The sequence below is a fragment of the Etheostoma spectabile genome, chromosome 20 (genome assembly GCF_008692095.1).
Source record: "Etheostoma spectabile isolate EspeVRDwgs_2016 chromosome 20, UIUC_Espe_1.0, whole genome shotgun sequence".
Taxonomy (NCBI): Eukaryota; Metazoa; Chordata; class Actinopteri; order Perciformes; family Percidae; genus Etheostoma; species Etheostoma spectabile.
This window is the reverse complement of record NC_045752.1, coordinates 9,894,190-9,894,442: the sequence shown is the minus strand read 5'-3', so window position 1 is coordinate 9,894,442 and position 253 is coordinate 9,894,190. Positions and strand designations below refer to the sequence as shown.

The 253-nt window shown below is 49.4% G+C and overlaps 1 protein-coding gene across 4 annotated transcripts in view; it reads left to right on the top strand.

The window, feature by feature from the left end:
- Positions 1-253, top strand: part of itpk1b (inositol-tetrakisphosphate 1-kinase b) — a 33,942-nt gene that overhangs the window by 14,314 nt on the left and 19,375 nt on the right. The window lies entirely within an intron of this gene.

Here is a 253-nt window from a genome sequence, read left to right as displayed (position 1 = left end):
CATGCCATCCCATCCGGTTTGCGTTTAGTTGGACCATAATTTATTTTTCAACAGGACACTGACCCCACACACACCTCCAGGCAGTGTGAGGGCTATTTGACCATGAAGGAGAATGATGGAGTGCTGCGCCTTCACATTTACCGGACCTGAACCCAATTAAGATGGTTTGGGGTGAGCTGGGCCACAGAGTGAAGGCAAAAAGGCCAACAAGTGCTAAGCATCTCTGGGAACTCCTTCAAGACTGTTGGGAAAC